Genomic DNA, 25,058 nt, shown 5'->3' with positions numbered 1-25,058 from the left:
CTGGAATTTACATATGACCAGAATTTCTCTGGGTTTTGTGAAAGATGAGTTGACAATATTCTGCTACAGTAGTAACAGAAGGTTTCGCACATTGCTCTCTTGACAGCCAAATGTGTTTCACTGAGAATTTCTCTATCTATATGCCTATGCATTGTTTTATACTTATATTGCAGTAATCTCTGTTCCTGTAGAAGTTTCTTTAAAGGGGCTTTAAACCATGAAGATTCCCTCTCTCTAAAAACTATTCTACTGGGAAGATATATCCAGTGGATGGTCATTTATTCTCTTAAACTCAAGCCATAGTTCCTCTACAAGCTCCTTCCCTGTGCTGAAAGTTTCAGTTTCCTCACTGACATATGGCACTGTTGCTAATGTGGTCTTCAGTCCAGAGACTGGTTTGATGCAGCTCTCTATTCTACTCTATCCTGTGCAAACCTCTTCATCTCTGAGTAGCTATTGCAACCTACATCCTTCTGAATCTGCTTAGTGTCTTGGTCTCCCTCTGTGGTTTTTACCCTCCACACTTCCCTCCAGTACTAAATTGGTGTTCCCTTGACACCTCAGTATATGTCTCACCAACTGATCCTTTCCTCTAGTCAAGTTGTGCCACAAATTCCTCCCCTCCCCAATTCTATTCAGTACCTCCTCAATAGTTATGTGATCTACCAGTCTAATCTTCAGCATTCTTCTGTAGCACCACATCTTCTTATCTAAACTATTTATTGTCCATGTTTTACTTCCATACATATCTACACTCCATACAAATATTCTCAGAAAGGACTGAAATTTAAATCTATACTCAATGTTAAGTAATTTCTCTTCTTCAGAAACACTTTCCTTGCCATAACCAGTCTACATTTTATATCCTCTCTACTTTGACTGTCACCAGTTATTTTGCTTCCCAGGTAGCAAAACTCATCTACTACTTTAAGTGTCTCATTTCCTAGTCTAATTCCCTCAGAATCACCTGATTTAATTAGACTACATTCCATTATCCCCATTTTACTCAAGACACTGTCCATTCCGCTCAACTGCTCTTCAAAGTCCTTTGCTGTCTCTGACAGAATTACAATGTCAGCAGCAAACCTCAAAATTTTCATTTCTGCTCCATGGATTTTAATTTCTACTCTAAATTTTTCTTTTGTTTCCTTTCCTGCTTGCTTAATATATAGATTCAATAACATTGGGGCTAGGCTACAACCCTGTGTCACTCCATTCTCAACCACTGCTACCTTTTCATGCCCCTCAACTCTTATAGCCATCATTTGGTTTCTGTACAAATTGTAAATAGCCTTTCACTCCCCATATTTTACCCCTGCCACCTTCAAAATTTGAAAGAGAGTGTTCCAGTAAAGATTGTCAAAAGCTTTCTCTAAGTCTACAAATGCTAGAAATGTAGGTTTGCCTTTCCTTAATTTACCTTCTAAGATAAGTCATAGTGTGAGTATTGCCTCACATGTTCCAACATTTCTATGGGATCCGAACTGATCTTGCATGAGGTTGGCTTCTACCAATTTTTCCATTTATCTGTAAAGAATTCGTATTAGTATTTTGCAACTGTGAATTATTAGACTGACAGTTCAGTGATTTTCACACCTGTTGACACCTGCTTTCTTTGGGATTGGAATTATTATATTCTTCTTGAAGTCTGAGGGTATTTTGCCTGTCTCATACATCTTGCTCACTAAATGGAAGAGTTTTGTCATGGCTAGCTCACCCAAGGCTGTCAGTTGTTCTAATGGAATATTGTCTAATTCTGGGCCTTGTTTCAGCTTAGGTCTTTCAGTGCTCTGTCAAATTCTTCATGCAGTACATATCTTCTATTTCATCTTCATCTACATCCTCTTTCATTTCCATAATATTGCCCTCAAGTACATTGCCCTTTTATAGCCCTCTATATACTCCTTCCACCTTTTTGCTTTCTCTTCTTTGCTTAGGACTGGTTTTCATCTGAGCTCTTGATATTCATACAGATGGTTTTCTTTTCTTCAAAGATCTCTTTGAATTTCCCATAGGCAGTATGTCTTTCCCCTACTGATACATGCTTCTATATCCTTTCATTTGTCCTCTAGCCATTCCTGCTGAGCCATTTTGCACTTCTTGTCGATTTCATTTTTGAGACGTTTCTATTCCTTTTCACCTGCTTCATTTACTGCATTTTATATTTTCTCTTTTCATCAATTAAATTCAATATCTCTTCTGTTACCCAAGAGTTGCTACTTGCCCTTGTCTTTTTACCTGCTTGATCCTCTGCTGTCTTCGCTATTTCATTTCTCAAAGCTACCCATTCTTTTTCTATTGTATTTCTTTCTCCCATTCTTGTCAATCATTCCCTAATGCCCTCACTGAAACTCTGTAAAACCTCTGGTTTAGTCAGTTTATCCAGGTTGCATCTTCTTGAATTCCTACCTTTTTGCACTTTCTTGAGTTTTAATCTACAATTGAAGGGCTTATTTCAATAGTGGTACAAGTCCATTTTTGTTCATATTCTTGAGTATTTTTGGTATCTCAACTGCAGATTTTGCAGCGCTCAATTTACTTTAGGACTCTGTATCTCAGAATGAACAAAAATGGACTTGTACCACTATTGAAATAAGCCCTTCAATTCATAGCCAATAAATTATGGTCAGAATACACATCTGCTCCTGGAAATGTCTTACAATTTAAAACCTGGTTCCTAAATCTCTGTCTTACCATTATGTAATCTATCTGAAACCTTCCTGTGTCTCCAGGCCTCTTCCACATATCAACCTTCTTTCATGGTTCTTAAACCAAGTGTTAGCTATGATTAAATTGTGCTCTTTGCAAAATTCTACCAGGCAGCTTCCTCTTTCATTCCTTACCCCCATGTCATATTCAGCTACTACTTTTCCTTCTCTTCCTTTTCCTACTATCAAATTCCACTCCCCCATGGTGCATCATACATTTCTTCAGTCTCTATGGCACTACTGAATCTTTATCTAGTTTACTGATCATATATGTCTTTCTGCTTGTTTTAATCATCCTTTGTACTCTGGTAATCATTGTTTTAGAGCAGGCATTTAGTAATGTTTCACAGGATGTCTTATCAAGTCCAAGACTAACAAAATTGTAATTTTCCCAATTGATTGTTGGATGATTAAAGTGTTTGCCAGTAATTACGATATGTCTATGGAACTTCTGTACAAGTGAACTGAAGTTTTCTCTAAAGTTTCAATTGCATCAGGAGATGAATCTGATGGGCGATAGAAGGATCCAATTATCATTTTGTGTCCACTCCTAGTGTTGAGTCTTGCCCAAAGTCTCACACACAGCTTCAATTTCTATCTTGGTGGATCTGAGTTTCTTGTCTTCTACAACAAATATACCACCTACATTTCCTGTTTGCCTACCCTTTTGATATAGACCCAGTTTTCCCCAAAAATCTCACTGCTATCAATTTCAGGTTTCTACCAGCCTTCTGTACCTAGTATTATGTGAGCTTCACTGCTTTTCAGGAGCACTTCAAACTCTGGCACTTTGTTGTGAATGCTTCAGCAGTTAATCATTAGGATTTTAATACTCTCGTCTGTGGGAGTCATTTATTTTGATCTCACATTGATACTTCTGTGTTTCTTACAGCTATCATCATCTGTATTGGATGGAGAGTTGCCTAACCTAAAAATCTCTTGTGTGCATCCCACACACAACAGCTACCTGCGAAGCAGCCTCTGATGTGCAGTGCATATCTGACCCAATTGGAGGACCCTTCAGTTCTCAACCCTATGGCAAAAATCCAGGAAGTCACAGTCTAGCTTGACACAAGAACCTTCAAAGTCTCTGGTTCAGTCCTTCCACTCTACTCAGAACCAAAGGCCCATGATCAGTTCTGTGCACAATCGTGCAAATTGTGAGCTTCATTGAAGCAACATGCACCAGGCTGGTCATCTCATCCTTCTCTGGCTATCACTGAAATGACCCAAGTATGAACTCAGAGCCCAGATGACCAACATCATTTGTTTCAGCATACACTACAGTCTGCAATTGGTTGCACCCTGTTCCCTCAATGGCTGCTGGAATAGCCTCTTCAACATGTTGAATGAGGCCCCCAAACATACACTCTGAGTACAGATGATGTCCTTTCCTGTCTCTTGGTGCCATTTCCCTAAGGGAAATCTTCTACAGAAATGAAATCTGACATTGTCAAATTGGAGTAGATGATCTATTTTGAAAGATACTTTTTCATTTATAATTGTCTTGATAGTATTTGATTCATTTGTGACAGTGTACTGGTTTCAGCTGTTACCATTCATAATCATAACTGAAACTCCACAAAACACCAAACAGCAAAACTGCTGTTAAATATGAAAAGTTACAAAAATATTAAAAAGTGCAAGGTAAAGAGAAAAAATAAAAATATACCCAGTATCTCCATATTTAAGTAACATTCAAATAGTCATCTAGGCCCATTGTGGTAACTTAAAATTGACAGTTGTGTCTGCTCACACATTTTACTTACACAAATGAAACAGTTTTGTTTTTAGAGGATGAATGAGCATGCTTGACTTACATGTGCAGGAAGTACAATTTAAAAAATAATAATTACATTTAAAAAGCTTTACCATAATCATTAATTTTTACATTAATCACAATTTAGAATATTAAAGAAACTTAAACAAATTGGGTACCATTCATCCAATAAAATGAAATAAATATGTTTTTTCTCTACTATAATTACGAGCACACAAAATTATCAAAAGCAAGGAAACGAAGGATATGTAAAAATGTAATTCTTAAAGACAGAGAATTTTACCAGAAAGAGACAATAAAATGAAAACATACAGTTGGAGTTGTGTGAAGACACCTTATAGATGGGCCATGAGGGATGGCTCTGCCATGTCCTGCATGCCTACAGAATTTGGAGGCAACTACAAACTGCAATGTCATCTATGGTGCATGGTCAGAAGCTGACTAATGCAGAAACTATAATACATATGCAGTCATTTCATTCACAATGCTACAAAAAAGTTTTCTTTTACTCTATGATACAACACTTAATAAGATATACCTTACAACTAGAGAAAATAAAGAAAAAGCTTTAGCTCATATACAAGAGATGGTGGTTGCTAACAGCCATAAGAGCACAGAAGTCCAAACCTTTAATGCTTTCATTCTTTGTTTTCTATAGGTTTCATCAAGAAGAAGAACTTTCAGGGATGTGGAATGAGTTAAGGTATAGGTTAACACAAGATGTCACAGAAATTTAATCTGTATACTGTATAAGCAATAAATTATGATTTAGTGCTCTTCATGTTTACGCCACTAAATTTAATCGAGTAAATTATTAAGGAAGTTGAAACTTTGAAAAAAAGTTACCACTTCACCAGTTTTACTGTATAGTTGCTGTTCATCTGCTATTAGCAGCTTACTGTTTACTTGATTACAATGGCATTTTTCAAAGAAAATGTTTTTTACACCTGTGAATACTGAGTCCTATTTGTAGTACATTATTACTTCTCACACAGCTTTATGACAAAGATTGAAACTTCCTATGCAGCTAACAGAACCTTTCAAACCCTTAAGCTAGATATTCTGATAATTTGTAAAAAGAGTGGTTGATGAGATTCGTTTTTAACCTTCTTTTGAACTGGTAGTGTTCCCCAACTTTTTTCTTATTGAATATCCTACCACATTTATTCTGTATGGTCAGCTGAAACTAATTTCTATTGTCTATGACAAAAAGCTTGAAGGAATAAATATATTGCAAAATCAGTGTATGAGTACTTATATCCCGTAAAAAAGTCTTTTGCAAGATGTACAGTTATCTACTTCACAAAATACTCTTATTGCTTGTTTCTGTTGAACAAATTATTTACTTGCTTTAGGTACACTGCACTAGAAGATAATTCCACAAGAAATTACCTCCTGAAAATATGCAAAATAAACCAACACTTACTTCCCGACCAGCTGGGCCTCAAGGAAGTTCATTCAGTGTATGACTGTTAATATCTACTTCAGGTGTTAAGACAGCATTATTTATTGCTTGTTTGAAATGGTGCAATGTTAGTCTTTGTGAGGTTAAGACTTCAGCTGTTACATGTGACCCACGTGTAGGCCTGTTCACTTGTCATCTGAGCCATGTCTGCTAGGGCTGAGATTGTATCCTTCATTAGAATGCTCATATAATAAGATTATAAAACAAAAGTATTGAAGCCTCTAAATGAAAATAAACCACTCCATAACCACAATAAAGAAAGAAAAGAAAAAAAAAACTAGACGTGTCTCTATGATTTTAAGTGGTAAAATTTCACAGAAAATTAAAAGGTGGGTTAGAAATAAATGTCAAAATTGGCTTTCCAACTCAAACACTTAAAATATGATTATATAATAAAATAGATCAGAAGGTTGAGAAACTGTACTAATTGTGACAGCTGTTGTACACTGATCATCCAGAACAATATGACCAAACCTAATAGCAGTATGTCCACCTCTGGCATAGATAACAGCAGCAACACCCCATGGCATGGAAGCAATGAGGACTTTGTAGGTTGCTGGCGCCATATCTGCACACACAAGTCACCTAATTCCCATAAATTCTGGGAAGGAGGCAATGAGCACTGATGCCATGTTCAATTACATTCCAGATGTCTTCGATCGGCATCAGATCTGGCAAGATTGGAACTTGCCGCTGTGTTTCTTGAACAATTCCATCACACTTCTGGCCTTGTGAAATGGGGCATTATCTTGCTGAAAAATACTACCTCCATCAGGAAACATGACCATCATGAAGGGTGTACACGGTCTGCAACCAGTGTATGATTCTCATTAGCCATCACAGTGCCTTACTTGAGCTCTATTGGAGCCATCGATGCCCATGTGAATATTCCCCATAGCATATGGAGCCTCTGCCAGATTGTCTCTGTCCAGCAGTACAGGTGTCAAGAAGCTGTTATCCTGGAAGACAACGGATTCTTGCCCTCCCATCAGCATGATGAAGAAGGTATTGACATTCATCAGACAATGCAAAGCTCTACAACTGTGCCAACATCCAGTGCCAATGGTCACATACTAATTTTAGTCATAGTTGCCAAAGTCATCGTGTTAATGTTGACATGCATGGGTTGTCGGCTGCAGAGGCCCATTGTTAGGAGTGTTTGGTGCACTGTGTGTTCAGACACACTTGTACTCTAGTTCATTGATAATATCTTCATGATCTGCACTCTGGGCCGAGACACCCTATCTTTGTTCCTTCACAACCTCAACACCTTCTCTCTCATCCACTTCGCATTGTCATCCTAAAACAAGTGTACCACCTTCCTAGATGTTGACCTCCTTCTCTATTATGGCTCTATCAACACCTCAGTCCACATTAAACCCACCAACCACCAACAGTACCTACATTTTGACAGCTCTCATCCATTTCATGGCAAAAAATCATTCCCATACAGACTGGCCACGTGGGGATGGCATATCTGCAATGACAAGAAGTCCCTTGCTCAGTATGCTGAGAGCCTCATGAAGGGATTCACAGATAGGCAATATTCCCCAGACCTAGTCCGCAAACAGATTTTCTATGCCATTTCCCCTCATGCCCCCAATCCCCCCACCAGCCCCCAAGAACCAGCCCAAAGGAGTATCCCCTTTGTCACCCAGTGCCACACAGGACTGGAGCAACTGAACCACATTCTTCACTAGGGCTTTGATTACCTATCATTATGCCCTGAAATGAGGGACATCCTATGTTAGATCCGTCCCACCCCTCCTAAAGGGATGTTCCATTCCCTAACCAATCTCCATAACAACCTAGTTCATCCCTATGCCACTCCCAGTGCCAACCCCTTGCCACAAGGATCATATTAGTGTGGAAGACCCAGGTGCAAGACCTGCCCAACACATGCACCCAACACTTCCTATTCCAGTCCTGTCACAGGTTTATCCTACCACATCAGGGATTATGCCACCAGTGAAAGCAGCCACGTCATTTACCAGCTCTGTGGAAATAATTGCACAGCTTTTTATATTGGCATGACTACCAACCAGCTGTCCACCAGGATGAATGGTCGCCACCACACTGTGGCCAAGAGCAAAGTAGACTGCAGCTGAACACAACATACTTGATTTCAATGGCTGCTTCACTACCCGAGCCATCTGGAGCCTTCCCTCCACCACCAGATTTTCTGAACTGCGCATATGGGAGTTATCCTTACAGTACATTCTTCGCTCCAGTAACTATCCCAGCCTCAACCTGTGATAACATACTGTCATCACACCCTCCACCCAACAATTTCCACCCCCTCTGTCTGATCACCTCCTCTCCTTTCTTTTCTCCCACTCTGTTTATTTGCCACTCTCTGCCAGCTCACCTGCCCATCTTTTTCCCAGCCTCCCTGCCCCACAACCTCCTGATGTTGTGCCTGTTGGCACTCTAGTCCCTGCACATTCCACCAGACAGCATTTGTCTCTCTCACCACCTGCACACAACTATCCTTTCTCCTTCTACACCCCCTCCAGATTGTTGCTTGCATCCCATGTGGTAGTTACATCCTGGCCCGAGATGCTGGAGTTGGTGGTCATGTGTGCATGAGATATGCTTGCTTGTATGGATGAACAGTGTGTGTTTCTCTTTTGCTGATGCAAGCTGCAGCCTAAAGCTTTATGTAAGTTTCTTTTAATTGTGCCTGTCTGCAACTTAACATGCATTCTTTACAGTAAGAAGCAATCTACCTTTTCTTAAATTGTGTAGATAAAAAATCTACTCACCAAGCAGCAGCAGAACACACACATAAAAGGTGGCTGTAATTAGGCATGCTTTCAGAGCCAGTGGCTCCTTCTTCAGGCAGAAGAGCTGAAGGGGAATGAAGACAGGTGAAGGAAAAGGACTGGAGAGGTCTAGGGAAGAGGTAGATTTTGGGAAAGTCACCCACAACTGTGGGTCAGGGGAGGCAATTTGCATGGGATGAGATGGAAAGATTGATTGTTGGGGAATGCAGTGGTCCAGATTTGAAAACCTGAGAGCTTAAAGGCGGAAGAGAGGTTAATACACAAGACAGAGATTACTGCTTAAACATCATGCATGAGTTAATAAGAGTGAAAAGTGAGTGGATTGTATGTAACAGAGGTTGGAGGGGGCCATGAAATATAGATGGGTAAGACAATGAAAGATGTAGAAAAGTAAAATATAGTGAAGAAAAGAGTAGTTACTGTGAAGAAATGCTGAAACAGAAGAAATTAGTGTAAATTAAGGTGGCAAGAACAAAGGATGTTTTGTAGCACTAGTTCCCACCTGTAGGGTTCAGAGAAACTGGTGTCTGGAGGAAGAATCCAGATAGTGGGTGTGGTGAAACAGGCACCGAGGTCACAATTCTAATGTTGTAGAGCATGCCCCGCAACAGGATATTGTCTGTTGCCAGTATACACCATCTGCCTACGTCCATTCATCCTGACTAATAATTTGGTGTTGTTGTTGTTGTTGTGGTCTTCAGTCCAGAGACTGGTTTGATGCAGCTCTCCATGATACTCTATCCTGTGCAAGATTCTTCATCTCCAAGTACCTACTGCAACCTACATCCTTCTGAACCTGTTTAATGTATTCATCTCTTGGTCTCCCTCTATGATTTTTACCCTCCACGCTGCCCTTCAGTACTAAATTGGTGATCCCTTGATGCCTCAGAATATGCCCTACCAACCAATCCCTCCTTCTAGTCAAGTTGTGCCACAAATTTCTCTTCTCTTGAATTCTATTCAGTATCTCCTCATTAGTTATGTGATCTACCCATATAATCTTCAGCATTCTTCTGTAGCACCACATTTCGAGGGCTTCTATTCTCTTCTTGTCTAAACTATTTATCATCCACGTTTCACTTCCATACATGGCTACACTCCACACAAATACTTTCAGAAACAACTTCCTGACACTTAAATCTACACTTGATGTTAACAAATTTCTCTTCTTCAGAAATGCTTTCCTCGCCATTGCCAGTCTACATTTTATATCCTCTCTACTTCAACCATCATCAATTATTTTGCTCCACAAATAGCAAAACTCATTTACTAATTTAAGCGTCTCATTTCCTAATCTAATCCCTGCAGCATCACCCAATTTAATTTGACTACATTCCATTATCCTCGTTTTGCTTTTATTGATGTTCATATTATATCCTCCTTTCAAGACCCTGTCTATTCCGTTCAGCTGCTCTTCCAAGTCCTTTGCTGTCTCTGACAGAATTACAATATCATCGGCGAACCTCAAAATTTTTATTTCTTCTCCATGGATTTTAATTCCTACTCCAAAATTTTCTTTTGTTTCCTTTACTGCTTGCTCAATATACAGATTGAATAACATCAGGGAGAGGCTACAACCCTGTCTCACTCCCTTCCCAACCACTACTTCCCTTTCTTGCCCCTCAGCTCTTATAACTGCAACCTGGTTTCTATACAAATTGTAAATAGCCTTTCGCTCCCTGTATTTTACCCCTGCCACCTTCAGAATTTGAAAGAGAGTATTCCAGTCAACATTGTCAAAAGCTTTCTCTAAGTCTACAAATGCTAAAAAGATAGGTTTGCCTTTCCTTAATCTATTTTCTAAGATAAGTCGTAGAGTCAATATTGCCTCACGTGTTCCAATATTTCTACGGAATCGAAACTGATCTTCCCCGAGGTCGGATCCGACCTGTTTTACTATTCATCTGTAAAGAATTCGTGTTAGTATTTTGCAGCAGTGGCTTATTAAACTAATAGTTCAGTAATTTTCACATCTGTCAACACCTGTTTTCTTTGGGATTGGAATTATTCTTCTTGAAGTCTGATGGTATTTCGTCTGTCTCATACATCTTGCTCACCAGATGGTAGAGTTTTGTTAGGCCTGGCTCTCCCAAGGCTGTCAGTAGTTCTAATGGAATGTTGTCTACTCCCAGGGGCCTTGTTTCGACTTAGGTCTTTCCGTGCTCTGTCAAACTCTTCATGTAGTATCATATCTCCTATTTCATCTTCATCTACATTCTCTTCCATTTCTATAATATTGTCCTCAAGACATAGTCCTTGTATAGACCCTCTATATACTCCTTCCATCTTTCTGCTTTCCCTTCTTTGCTTAGAATTGGGTTTACACCTAAGCTCTTGATATTCATGCAAGTGGTTCTCTTTTCTCCAATGGTCTCTTTAATTTTCATGTAGGCAGTTTCTATCTTACCCCTAGTGATATGTGCCTCTACATCCTTAAATTTGTCCTCTACCCATCCCTGCTTAGCCATTTTGCACTTCCTGTCAATCTCATTTTTGAGACGTTTGTATTACTTTTTGCCTGCTTCATTTACTGCATTTTTATATTTTCTCCTTTTATCAAATAAATTCAATATCTCTTCTGTTACCCAAAGATTTCTATTAGTCCTCCTCTTTTTACCTCCAGGCTTCTTCCATGTATACAACCGTCTTTTATGATTCTTAAACCAAATGTTAGCTATGATTAAGTTATGCTCTGTGCAAAATTCTTCCAGGTGGCTTCCTCTTTCATCTCTTACCCCCAATCCATATTCACCTACTACATTTCCTTCTCTCCCTTTTCCTACTATCAAATTCCAGTCACCCATGACTATTAAATTTTCATCTTGCTTCACTATCTGAATAATTTCTTTTATCTCATCATACATTTCATCAATCTCTTTGTCATCTGCGGAGCTAGTTGGCATATAAACTTGTACCACTGTGTTAGGCGTGGGCTTCTTATCTATCTTGGCCACAATAATGCATTCACTATGCTGTTTGTAGTAGCTTACCCGCATTCCTATTTTCCTATTCATTATTAACACTCCTGCATTACCCCTATTTGATTTTGTATTTATAACCCTGTATTCACCTGACCAGAAGCCTTGTTCCTCCTGCCACCAAACTTCACTAATTCCTACTATATCTAACTTTAACCTATCCATTTCCTTTTTTAAATTTTCTAACCTAAGTGCCCGATTAAGGGATCTGACATTTCATGCTCCGATCCGTAGAACACCAGTTTTCTTTCTCCCAGATAACAACGTCCTCCTGAGTAGTCCCCACCCGGAGATCCAAATGGGGGACTATTTTACCTCCAGAATATTTTACCCAAGAGGACGCCATCATCATTTAACTATATAGTAAAGCTGCATGCCCACAGGAAAATTACAGCTGTACTTTCCCCTTGCTTTCAGCCGTTTGCAGTACCAGCTGTAAGGGGTCCGTAGGCCCTTACTATAAGTTTTGCGACAGCACAGGTCGACAGGACAAACAATCGATAGTGTGCGTCGGGTGGCGAGAGCGAGAGCGAGTGTTGAGAGAGTAGTAGTGTGGTACGCGCTGTGGGCCGAGCCGGGTGGAGGTCTATTGCTGGAATGCAAGACCGTACCGACAAAGGGAGTGGCCATCGCCGTGGTTTAACCCCTTTGTGTTAGAAATATACGGGAAAGTGAACAAGTACAATTACTAGTGTGATTCAGTGATATTTCAGTGCCGATATTTGTATTTTCGCGTCTACCGCGCCGGCATTATTTGGATTGCAGTGTTGGATACAGTGATTAAAATTTGCGTGTGACGATAATGAATAACAAAAGGGCCTGTGCTGAGATTAGCCATTATTAATTTTGTATGACAAAGGCAGTGGCTGTCTCCTTACTTTGTGTTTTTGGTGATAAATATAGGTTGTTGATTAATGAAGCTGTGTTGTTGTTCTTCTTGGCACCAAACATATCATTATTACTGCATTTGAGAAGGACAAAATGGAATGTAACCACTCCATAGCAGTCCAATCCGATTGCCAGCCCCATTAGGTACACGGTCACATTAATTAATATCTATTTGGGCTGCTATCAGATCCCGATCGAGCGGGATAAGTCAGTAGATCAAACCGGAGTGTTACACCCTTGGCTTACCGTGAAAGGACAAGTGCAATTTTCGGACGAATCATAAAGAACAATAGGTAATATTATCTTATTTAACGTGAGAAAAAATTTTCCAATGTTGGATCGGGACATAGCATAAACTTTAATATCGCGACAAGAACAGTGCATTTTGAACAATACGAAGTAATAGCACCTTACGATTGTGACTAAACTTTTTTCTTGCCATATTAGATGAAAATAATAGTGTCAACAAACTGTGTTATAATGTGCAAATGTGTAAATCCGCGCGAAAAACTGTGAAAAGTGAACACCAAAGAAGGACACGTGTGAACATTATCACGACAAAAGGGCCAAGAATTCGCCACGAAAGCTTTACAGAAGTGTTTAATAGTAATATTGTGACTGAAATTGTTTTTTGAATAGTGAAATTCAGACAGCTTCATGCGGACCCATAAAATGGTATGCGGACGACAATGTATTGTGGCGACGCAATTATTGAGTGACGTCATGCAGACACGTGTAGCAGTTGCGCCAAAGAGCTTCGATCTGCGAGGTGATTTCACACGTCATCCCAACTACCTGTGCAAAGAGTAGTTCAAGCACAGACGCACTAGACCGAGCGCCGTCCCGACATCTAGCAGCCGAACTACAAACTACGCCCGCCTGCAGCACCACGGAGCGGCAGGCTGAGAACTACGACGTCGTCCCGCCACAGCGAGCCGCGAGACCTTCACGCGTTCCGGCGGCAGTACAGCGCCACGCCCACTTCAAACGTCAAAACATCGCGACTCGTGGTAACGTCGGTTGGTGAGTGAAGACGACTGATTGACATAACATTAAATTGCAATGTGCAGTTTTCGCGGTAAATAAACATTTGTAAACTGAATTGCGTGTTAGGAAAAGTGCCCAATTGCAGTAATTTCCTAACAGTTTGCGAAAAATACTCTGAAATTGAGCGTACTTATTTATGCATACTGCGCTGTCTAAATGATAATTATACAGATATGCTTATTGTTTTTGGGGGATTTTATATGTATAGATTTTATGAATAGTATGATTTACCTTATTTAAAACATTTTACATAAGCTGTGTATGTGAAAATTGATATTTGAAGTGATTAGGTTTTGAGAGTTGTTGTGTTCGATGCTCTTGCATATTGTATCAATTTAGGGATTAATTGAATAATACTTCAGGTACTGTTTGATTAGTTTCATGGTAATTAGGAGTGTTTTGGGTTACTAGAGGTTATTCTATATTACCTACCTGTGCATTAAAAATAAACAAACATGTCTACTGAAGATAAGCAGGTTTGTGAGGCAGTAGTTGAAAGGAAAGGGATAGGACAGGAAGACAGAGATGATTCGGGAATCAGTGATTATGGAGTGTCATTAGATAGCCCATTAGCACACTCAACTAGTTATCCCGAGACACCAGGACAAACGACGAGAGATAAGCCAATTTCAGAGGATGCAGATATACGGTCGATGTTAGCAGAGTTGTTAAAGGGGACCAAATCATTAGAGAAAGGTTTACAAGGAACTAACGCATCATTAGAGAAGAGTTCACAAGAAACAAGAGAATCACTAAAAAGTTTACAAGAAAATCACGCATCGTTAGAGAAGCGTTTACAAGAAACTAACGCATCGTTAGAGAAAAGTTTACAAGAAACTATAGCACAAGAGATCAAAACATCGCAAATGAAGATGGAATGTAATCTGAAGAAGGAAATGCAGGAGTTACAAGAACGACTGAAGATGGACATCGACGAGAGAGAGAGGAGGCTACAGAAGAGCATAGACCAAGTCCAGGGAGACGTGGAGAAGGTGGAAGGAAAGTTAACAAAAAAGATAGAAGACGATATTGAAGAAACGAAAGCCGAATTGGGAGAAAGAATCAACGAAGTGGAAACAAATTGCAATCATCAAATCGCCGAGGTGACGCAGATGCAGAGACAATGCAATGATGCGGTTAAGGGGATAGGAGATAGGCAAAACCAACTGGCTATCAATCTGAGAAATGCTATAGCCATGCGACGAGAAGAGGATAATCAGAGGGTTGCAATGGAAGGCGAGGCCTTCACTTGGGGAATCAAGAAGAAGGAAGGGACTAAGGTTCATGTAAAATCAAAGAAAATAAACTCTGAAATAAATAAATTCAACCACGTTTATAAGGGACCATACAGGATTATAAAAATTGGTCATCCTAACACTGTGGAGTTGGAGTATGCACGGACAAAGAGAGTGCATGGTAAGGAACATGTGGAAAACATAAAAAGGTACTACTCACACGAGAACAGGGATAACCCAGATGAGGAAGAGGTATGAGTTGAAGAAAGTTAGGTGTAGGGAGCTAGCAACTCTTTTGCTGGTATACCAAATGGCGACTGGTACACTCCCAGCTGGGTGAGACTTTACTTCTAATTTCAAGTTTCATTCCTCTACCATCTTTCTCTATCCTTAGGTTAAGAAAGTTAGTGTGTAGTAGTTAGAATAGGTAGTGGTTGTACAAATGATAGTTAGGAATCTTGTAGCAAATTTATAGTTCACTCATATATGGAGAAGTAGTTAAGGTGTAGGGAGCTAGCAACTCTTTTGCTAGTATACCAAGTGGCGACTGGTACACTCCCAGCTGGGTGAGACTTTATTTCTAATTTCAAGTGTCACTCCTCTACCATCTTTCTCTATCCTTAGGTTAAGAAAATTAGTGTAATAGTTAGGATTGGTAGTGGTCATCCAAGTAATTCAGTCAGGAACCATGTAGTAAATTTGTAGTAGTTGCTGTTGATGTAGAGTGTGAGATGTCAGAGAATCAATAACTTAAAAAAGCTCAGTTTAGTGTGAGTAAATAACCAAAATTAATAATGCCAGAAGGAATAAAACGAGAACCATATCAGAAAGCGAATGTTTACATAATGTCGTGGTAAGCTAATTGGTTAAACAAGAATTTGGGTAATCTTATAGAGTTGTTTTATGAGGCATGAAAAGGTCAAACTGTTGTAAGAAAATTGAAGTAATGTATCAGCTTGTAAGTAGATGAACATATAAAGAAACAAATACACAAGGAGATAGTTGTTCGAATAAATGATGTGAAATATGATGAATGGAGAGGCTAAGGAGCCTGAAGTAGTATTTTTATGTCGTTATTGCAGCGAATATGGAGAGTTGATGTAGGTTGAAGATATATATGCAGTTGAAGTTGCTGTTAAGTTGAGGGAGTTATGTCGTAATGATGTGTATTGAGTATGAGATATTTGAAGTATTGAATTATATGGAGAATTGATGTAGGTTGAAGATATATATTTATTTGCAGTCGAAGTTGATGTTAAGTTATGTGTAATGAAGAATATGGAGTATGAGATGTTTGAAGTATTGAAGTATGTCATTTAGCGCATGAGCAACATCTGTTTGCAAGTTATTTGTAGGTATACATGTTTATCTGAAGTATGCTGATAAAACAAAGTGTAACTAATGAATAATTAGTAATTCATGTATCCAATTAGCTATCAGAGTCAATTATGGTTATACGTAGGTCAAGCTTCAGAAGCAGAATTCTGGCACTGAGTAATGAATGACAAATATCCATATAGTGGATTTGAATTAATGTGAATATAACAGGAAATATTGTACCTCTCATCTAAGCTTTCTTGATAACAATTCAGATATGGCAGTAAGGTTTGGCAAAATGAAATGATCAGTAGTTTAAAATTTTTCATTGGGTGACCACATTAGTTGTAGTGTTGCAAATAATTATGTAAGACATGCTTAGCGGTACAATGTAGCATTTAAATTTATGGAATCTGTAATGAACAAGTTGTGAATTTCTTCCTTAACTTTTATGTGTGTTGGCCAAGTGAGTTATAAATTAGAGTGATAGTAGTATGGATGGCACAAACCCCGCTGAAAAGGACGGCATACCAAAGGGGTAGCTGGCATTCACCTAGTTTGTTTTCTTGTCTTTGCTGTAGCAGTAAGTTGTGAATTTCTTCCCTAACTTTTATAAGTGTTGGCCAAGTGAGTAATGAATTAGAGTGATAGTAGTATGGACGGCACGAACCCCGCTGAAAGGACGGCATACCAAAGGGGTAGCTGGCATTCAACTAGTTTCTTTTCTTGTCTTTGCTATAGCAAGTTATAACAGATATGTAGTTAATGACTCGTACTAACCTTTGAAAGTGAAAAGTTTTGGAAATTTTTGGTAAGATAAGTTTATAAAAAATATTTACCATGCTATGTTAAGTAAGTAGGATTGATGTTGTGTGTTATTTGGACAATGCCATATTTTTGAGATGTAATAACTTTTTGTAGAATATTATTGTAGAGGCAGCCCACTACCGGAGTCAAGGATTTTCTTGGTGATTGTTTATTTGCACTGTGTGTTTTGTTCATATGTAGTGATGTCTAATTCCCTAACCGATTCTTTTACGCCTGTGGCTTCAAAGAAGTTTTCGAGGGCGGGGATGTAAGGGGTCCGTAGGCCCTTACTATAAGTTTTGCGACAGCACAGGTCGACAGGACAAACAATCGATAGTGTGCGTCGGGTGGAGAGCGAGAGCGAGTGTTGAGTCAGTAGTAGTGTAGTACACGCTGCGGGCCTAGCCGAGTGGAGGTCTGTTGCTGGAATGCAAGACCATGGTTTAACCCCTTTGTGTTAGAAATATACGGGAAAGTGAACAAGTACAATTACTAGTGTGATTCAGTGATATTTCAGTGCCGATATTTGTATTTTCGCGTCTACCGCGCCGGCATTATTTGGATTGCAATGTTGGATACAGTGATTAAAATTTGCGTGTGACGATAATGAATAACAAAAGGGCTTGTGCTGAGATTAGCCGTTATTAATTTTGTACGACAAAGGCAGTGGCTGTCTTCTTACTTTGTGTTTTTGGTGATAAATATAGGTTGTCGATTAATGAAGCTGTGTTGTTGTTCTTCTTGGCACCAAACATATCATTATTACTGCATTTGAGAAGGACAAAATGGAATGTAACAACTCCGTAGCAGTCCAATCCGATTGCCAGCCCCATTAGGTACACGGTCACATTAATTAATATCTATTTGGGCTGCTATCAGATCCTGATCGAGCGGGATAAGTCAATAGATCAAACCAGAGTGTTACACAGCACAGCAAGGCCATTTTGGTTAGTGTTACAAGGCCAGATCAGTCAATCATCCAGTCTGTTGACCCTGCAACTACTGAAAATGCTGCTGCCCCTCTTCGGGAACCACACGTTTGTCTGGCCTCTCAACAGATACCCTTCCGTTGTGGTTGCACCTACGGTACGGCTATCTGTATCACTGAGGCCCTCAAGCCACCTCACCAATGGCAAGGTCCATGGTTCATGAATGGGGGGGGGGGGGGGGTAGTCATGCCAATGCAAAAGGCCAAACAGTGTTCACATGCAAGCCTTTACATATACCAACTGTTATGTAAACACTGTTAGCCTTTTACATTGGCATGACTACCACCAAATTATCAGTTAGGATGAATGGGCATAGTTAGAGGGTGTATGCGGACAACACACAATATCCTGCTGCAGGGCATGCTCTACAACATGACAATTGTGACCTCGGTGCCTGTTTGACCACACCTGCCATCTGGATTCTTCCCCCTGACACCAGTTTCTCAGAACTCCGCAGGTGGGAACTAGCACTACATGTCCTTGGTTCTCGTCACCCACCTGGCCATAGTTTATGTTAATTTCTTCCTTTTCAGCATTCCTTCACAGTAACTACTCTTTTCTTCACTCTGTTTTAGTTTTCTACATCTTTCATTGTCTTACCCGTCTATTTTTCACCACCCCCCTCCCTCCTCTGTTACATACAATGCATTTCACTTTTCACTCTTATTAACTCTAGCATGATGTTAAAGCAGCAATCTCTGTCTTGCATATTACCCTATCTTCCACCTTTAAGCTCTCGCATTTTCAAATCTCATCCAATGCAGTCCCCAATAATCAGTCTTTCCTTCCATTCTGTGTGGTACGTCTCCCAGCATGTTAGAGGAACTAGAGGTTTTTATACCAACAAACAACATATTGACCAGATATTAAATGAACAAAGTGAATTTAACCAAAAGTTTTGTTTTAATATTTTCAAAAAGTTGATTTCCTGATGATATTTTGCACCTGGTATTTTCAGTGGATAATCTGATGTAGTGCCTCTTAACAAGATAGTCATTGTTGTGTGCTTTCAATGGTGCACAGGACCTGACATCTCAGTGGACCACTTGTCCAAATGTTCCACAGGCATGCAGAACGTAGTGGAGCTGTTGCTTCTTACTCATTTATAAGCTGTTGTCATACAATTCCAGCAGAAAGCAATAACAATAAAACAACAACTCACTTGCAGGTTATGAACCACAGTGGCTACATTGAACAACTGTCAATCAATTCTACTTTTTCATTTTATGGTCCCTTTCTGACAAAATTGTTTGCCTATATCAATGATACTTTTACTTACGGATGATTTCTTTGCTTTTTATAATTTTATATGCTCCCTAAATAAAGTAGTGAATAGACACATATGTTTCATTTTGTTAGATGAGTGGTCCTCAATTATCTAATTTTGTTTAAAAGCCATAAAATTAGGAGACAGAATTGCTGGCCAGAAATTGCATGTAGTAGAAATGACAGTACTACCAATAGGGGTTCCTGCAGGTTTTCATGTCAGTAGAGTACCTGAATCCTTCCCAGGGGACATTGCCTTATCGAAGGTACCTTCAGTGCTGGTCAGGAGGGTTTGCGTGCTCCAATGAAGTCAAGAGCTGTATCAGCAGTAGTGTAGCTACTGGCAGGGTCACCCAAGCTGGAGTGGTCTTGACAAAGGAGCCAGACAAAGTGTGTCCCACAACATAGGGTAGGGAGGGCTCTATAGGCATAGTGAAGCCAGCTGCCTTAAAGGAGTAAACCTCATGCAAATCCTGGTCCTCCAAGTTGGGGGTTGGACAAGTGGCTAACAACCCTTTCCTGTAAAAGAAAAATCTTGTTTAGAAATCTCTGAGTAAAGAAGCTGGACGGATTTATGGACAATGACATGGCACTGTTAAAGGCAAACGAAAATGAAAAAATGATGTGTTTATTGGAACCTGGAACGTACAATCACTGTACAGGGTGGGGCCCCTGAGGTCACTGCTGGATCAACTTGATAAAACCAAGGAAGGCATAATTGCCCTAAAGGAAATATGATGGACTGGACGTGGAGTGCTTGATATGGGAAGGTGGATAATTTTCTACCATGGTCCAGAGAGCCACCATCAATTCGCTACAGGGTTCATGGTAAGACAAAAATTTATTCACTGGAATAACATCTAGGATCTCACATATGAGACTGAAGACCCAATTCTCAAACTACTCATTGATCAATGTACATGCACCCACAGAAGTATCCGATGACCAGGATAAAGACACCTTCTTTGAGAACCTCAAGAGAACTCATGCCAGATGCCCTGTGTATGACACTAAAATAATTATTGGAGACCTAAATGCATAGATTGGTAATGAACATTATCTCCCAGCAATGGGGAAGCACAGACTCCATAAATACACAAATGACAATGGCTACAGAGTCATTCAGTTTGCACTGTCACATAATATGACTGTAGGTAGCACTACGTTTCCACACAAAAGGGTTCATAAAGCAAGATGGTGTAGCCCTGATTAGCATACCTTCAACCAAATTGATCTTGTAATTATTGATGACAGGCATTATTCACACTTACTAGATACACGAACTTACTGAGGAGTTAATGTAGATTCAGACCAATACCTTGTGATTGTGAAACTAAGAGCTTGAATATCCAACACAAGAAAAGTCGAAGGAACACCTCAAAGTAAGTATATGGTATCGAAGTTAAAAAAATGAAGACATCTCTAAAATGTACTCTGAGAAGCTTGCTGAGAATCTTGCATTACACACCCCTACTATAAGTGATAACCTGGATCAGGAATGGAATGCTTTCAGGGATACAGTCATTAAGGCAGAAGACAAAGTGCTAGGGAAAGAAGAAAAACAACTGAGGAATTCCTGGCTTGATGAAGAATGTTAGAGAATAAGCCAGGAGAAAAATCTGGCATACAGAAAAATGCTTGAGAAATAATATACTCGTTTAGCAGTAAAAAATTATTAAGATAAAAGGAAAGAAGAGAAGAAACTGTGTCAGAGAAAGAAAAGGGAATGGGAAAGAAAGCAGATTGAAGAACTGGAGACAAATGCTGCTAGCAAATTTTATCAGAAAATTAATGGTGGAAGAAGAGCATTTAAGCTGTAAAAGTAAAAAAGGGACGCTAATAACCAGTGATCAAGAGGTATTGGAGCACTGGGTAGAGAATGTCAGTGAACTATTGGATGCTTCAGAGCCCCTTTTGAAGATATCCCAGTCGCTTCAGAAGATGATGCCATGGTACCCCTCCTTCCCAAGGAGAAGTGAACAAAGCAATTGTTCAATTGAAGAACAATAAAGCACCAGGGACAGACAATATAACATCTGAACTATTGAAAACTGGAGGAGTTGAGCTAAATCGTAGGATCTACAAGACTGCATGCCTCATCTGGGAAAAGGTAGAGCTAACAGAAGAATGGAATGTAGGGATAATGTGTCTGGTGCATCAGAAAGGAGATCTATTTGAATGCAGCTACTACAGAGGCATAACATTTTTAAATATTATATATAAAGTACTATCAAATATCCTGTTTAGTAGACTTTCACCTATAGCAGAAGATATTACTGGAAGCTATCAATGTGGGTTCAGACCAGGAAAGTCAACTTAAACCAGATATTTACTCTCCAACAAATAGTAGAAAAGACCAATGAATTCAATGTTGGTGTGCACCATCTTTTCATTGACTTTAAATCTGCATATGACACAATAAACCAGGCTAAACTTTATGAGGCAATGTGGGAATTTTGAGTGCATGGAAAATTGGTGCGTTTAATAGAGGTCACCATAAAGTATCCCTAGTGTACTGTGTGAGTGCAGTCAAGTACAGTCAAGGCTATCACCTCAGTTTCCCATTCAAACTGGGCTAAGGCAAGGAGATGGGCTTTCCTGCCTACTTTTAAACCTGTCGCTTCAAAAAGTGGTACATGAATCGGGTATTCAGACAAGAGGAACTATCTACTATAAGTCTGTATAAATGCTGGGGTATGCAGATGACTTGGATTTAATGAGCAGAACACTTAGAGATCTACAAAGTGCATTTTCATCTCTAAAACTGAGTGCAGAGAAGATGGGCCTGAGAATTAATTAAGGAAAGATGAAGTATATGAACAGGGTGTTCAAAAAGTCTCTCCACAGTGCTGTATGATTGTTAGCCATGCGTGCCGTATGCTGCAGTGAATATACTGAAATTAAACTCAGTGAAATACAAGTTATTAATTTATTGAATATTCATTTTTACTTACAAATTTTCACATTAAATGTTGAAAGTGTCCCCCCTGTTGTTGAATACACAATTCAATTCGTCTAATCATACGGCACGAGCAGCTAACAATCATACGCCACTGCGGAGAGACTTTCTGAACACCCCGTATAATGGCACTAACCAACCCTTACAGCCCGCAATAACCCTTGATGGAATGACATTTGAGCGAGTGGAATGTTTCACCTATCTGAGCTCAAAGATAGAAGCAAATGGCACCACCTTTACTGAAATTATGGCTCGCATAAGTGCTTCTAACCTATACTACTTTGGAATTTTGCGACATTTTAAATCCAAACTTATATCATGAGGGCTAAGTGCTGACTTTACAAAACACTGATAATGCCCAGTACTTACTTATTCCTCAGAAACATGGGCAATTATGAATCAGGGAGAAAACAAACTGAGATCACATGAAAGAAGTATATTGAAATGGATTTTTGGCCCTGTATATGAAAATGGGACCTAAAGAAGACAAAGAAATGATGAACTTTGTGATTGCTATAAGGAGGATATGTGGTCAAATTCGTAAAGCTGTGTAGACTGGGATGGGCTGGACATGTGATGTGACTTGATGAGTCAGATCCTGCAAGGAAAGCCTGCTGCAGTGAACCTGGAGGAAGAAGTGCAAGAGGACGACCCAGGTTGAGATGCAGCGATGAGGTTGGGGAGGACACTGCTAGAGTCGGTTGCCATAACTGGAGGTCGACGGCAAAGTCCAGAGAGGAATGGCAGAAAATAATTGAGGATGACAAGTCCCATCCCGGGATGTAGTGTCAATGGAAGAAGAAGAGGAGTAACTGAGTGCCAATAGATTCATAGAGAAATACATTTACTATCAAAACTTTTGGACCTAATAGATTAGATGGTTAGATCACATAACTAATAGAATTGGGGAGAAGAGGAGTTGTTCTGAGGCATCAAGGGATCGCAAATTTAGCATTGGAGGGCAGCGTGGAGGGTAAAAATCATAGAGGGAGACCAAGAGATGAATACACTAAGCAGATTCAGAAGCATGTAGGTTGCAGTAGGTACTGGGAGATGAAGAAACTTGCACAGGATAGGGTAACATGGAGGGCTGCATCAAACCAGTCTCAGGACTGAAGACAACAACAACAACAACAGTTGCCTCCTAAGGGTGGTGAGGACCTGAGGAAGGCCTATTAAGTCCAAAAACTAGGATAGTGGTATAGTTTTATATGTTCCCTTGGAAGTTTGAACAAGGGAGTTACATGTATGTTATCTTACTTCTGTGTACTGAAAACTATAACAAATATTTGTGTATCTATACTTCAGGAATGTGTGTAAAATACTGTATCACATTTGTATTTCTTCTTAAATGTTCTTATTCTAAAACTTGACATGTCTTCTGTACATCAAATCAAATGATTTGAAAATTTCATAATGAGCTGATTAGATCACATTTCACTTTAAATTAAGTTTTGAAAATTTTTGAAAATGACAGAAAAAATAATTATTATGTTGCAGTTTTTTAAACATAAAAAAAATTTAAATTTTACTTCCCACTTATGTAAGCCAAGCCTCTAAAAACAAATCCATTCCATTATAAGTACAATGCATGAGCAGGAGGGCAGCTGATTTTAAATGACCACAATGGATGCCAGATGACTAATTTAAGTGAGCAGGCTAAAATGAGATAAAGGGGAGGAGGATGGGAACACGTACAAATGGGAATGAGGTAAGGTTAAGTGGTATCTATCTTGACCACCACCATCTGCCATCTTTACCACTATGTCAACACATCACTACAATTGCCTGAAGCAAACCAGGATTGAAATTGGAAAATATAAGGGACCCAAGTGCCAATGTGTACTTGTTAGATTCTACGTAGAATATGCAAGTGAATTAGTTCCACACTCAGACATAATTTATGATAGACTACAGTGGCAGAAAATTATTCCTGATGATTGCATTAGAGCACACAGGTTACATTCATCTACAAAAATAATAGTAAAATAGTTTACACAACTATGATTATAAATGATTTTCCTCCATTTGTCAAAGAATTCTAATACATGCTCTGAATTCAGTATAATAAACTACATAGACAAAATGAACTATTCTTTGGCAACTAACACGGTGTGCAAAAATACTGATAATGAAAAACACAACTTCCATTCTCCACATACGATACCCTAAGTGGCATGAATAGAGTTACCAAAAAGTTTTAGTGTTCTTAGACCTCTGACATACTACCAGATCATTACCACATAGTCATCTACACTATGTGATAAAAAGTATCCAGACACCCCCAAAAACATATGTTTTTCATACTAGGTGCATTGTGCTGCCACCTAATGCCAGGTACTCCATATCAGCAACCTCAGTAGTCATTAGACATCGTAAGAGAGCAGAATGGGTGCTCTGCAGAACTCACAGACTTCGAACGTGGTCAGGTGATTGAGTGTCACTTGTGTAATATGTCTTTACACAAGATTTCCACACTCCTAAACATCCCTGGGTCCAATGTTTCCAATGTGATAGTGAAGTGGAAATATGAAGGGACACGTACAACACAGAAGTGTAGAGGCCGACCTTGTCTGTTGACTGACAGAGACCACTGACACTTGAAAAGGGTCGTAATGTGTAATAGCCAGACCATCGCACAGGATTCCAAACTGTATGAGGATCCACTGCAAGTACTATGACAGTTAGGTGGAAGGTGAGAAAACTTGGATTTCATGGTCAAGTGGCTGCTCATCGGCCACACATCATACCGGAAAATGCCAAACGATGCCTCTATTAGTGTAAGGAGCATAAACATTGGAGGATTGATGAGTGGAAAAATGTTGTATGGAGT

General features: G+C 39.4%; 1 protein-coding gene across 1 annotated transcript in view; it reads right to left on the bottom strand.

The window, feature by feature from the left end:
* The window catches only part of LOC126458260 (esterase E4-like), a 178,234-nt gene that overhangs the window by 43,526 nt on the left and 109,650 nt on the right, over nucleotides 1-25,058 (bottom strand). The gene's annotated exons all lie outside the window — the stretch shown is intronic.

The sequence above is a fragment of the Schistocerca serialis genome, chromosome 2 (genome assembly GCF_023864345.2).
Source record: "Schistocerca serialis cubense isolate TAMUIC-IGC-003099 chromosome 2, iqSchSeri2.2, whole genome shotgun sequence".
NCBI classification, from domain to species: domain Eukaryota; kingdom Metazoa; phylum Arthropoda; class Insecta; order Orthoptera; family Acrididae; genus Schistocerca; species Schistocerca serialis.
The sequence above is the reverse complement of the archived record's forward strand: the minus strand, read 5'-3'. Positions and strand labels throughout refer to the sequence as shown.